This window comes from Lathyrus oleraceus, chromosome 5 (genome assembly GCF_024323335.1).
Source record: "Lathyrus oleraceus cultivar Zhongwan6 chromosome 5, CAAS_Psat_ZW6_1.0, whole genome shotgun sequence".
Classification (NCBI taxonomy): domain Eukaryota; kingdom Viridiplantae; phylum Streptophyta; class Magnoliopsida; order Fabales; family Fabaceae; genus Lathyrus; species Lathyrus oleraceus.
The window spans coordinates 523,963,276-523,964,503 of NC_066583.1; positions in this window are offsets into that span (position 1 = coordinate 523,963,276).

Genomic DNA, 1,228 nt, shown 5'->3' on the forward strand with positions numbered 1-1,228 from the left:
AACATAGAAACAAGAAAGGGGTTAAAATACATTCCATAAGTTTAGCGGTGGATAAATAGAAAGGATAATTCACATCTTATAAAATCAATCAACATAATGTACAACATACAAGTAATTATGAAATGTGTATTTCCTCTACTCCCATGCAAGTGGTACCATCATACAACGCTGGATCGAAGTCCTACAACACTGAATATCAGAGTTGTGTTACTGAGGGATCCTCAACACTGGACCAAAGCCCTATAAAACTAGACCGAAGTCATATGTTAATCTTTGATATACATGATGCTACAAAAAAAATCTCCATATGATCCTCCTTCTCCCATTATCAATTATAAATCATAACACTAGACCAAAATTCTTCAACACTGGACCAAAGTCCTAAAATGTTGGATATCCGAGTTATGTTACTGAATGATCCTCAACATTGGACCAGAGTCCTATAACATTGGACCGAAGTCCTACAACGCTGGGTCTTTCAAATCTAAACAACAAACTTATCCACATAACAATCATTAGCTTTTGGGGCTAAACATTGGTTCTCCTTGAACCTTAATTCATCAACACTCGGCCCTGCCTAGTCGCAAGGCGGGAAAAATTCATAATCATTACCTTAATATCGAAGACTCGGAAAATTTACGAAAAAAAAGTCGCTCAAACATCAAACTCAGACAACACCTCAAAACTGCTCAACACAAGGCTAACGGGTTTAACCGTCCCGGCTATGATGGTTGTCGCTCTCTGGGTGAGTCACATGTCATTGCTGACAATTTGGGGGACAAGCGCTTGCTTTAGGGCACTGACGGTTGGGCCATCACATGGCTGACACCCGTCATCACTGACAATCTGGCACCTTCATCCCCAAAGCAGTGATGGTCGAACCGTCACTCAGGTGACGCCAGTCACCGTTGCATAACATAATTTTCTGCATTTCTCCATTGAACAACTACTATTCTCAATTTGATCAATCAATTTCATACCAGTAAAACGTCCAAAACTCGATTTTACACATATAACAACAAATCGTATATCAAAACATCAATTCAAATTTTTTCACATCAACCAATCATGATTTCTTCATCAAAGCATAACATATCATATGAACAACAACAAACAATTTTTCGTAGCATATACCCACACAAATTTCTCACTAACAGTAGTAAAAATCAGTTTCATTAATATGAAAACAAAAATCAATCATCAACCTAATTGTGTAGTTTTGCGCAAA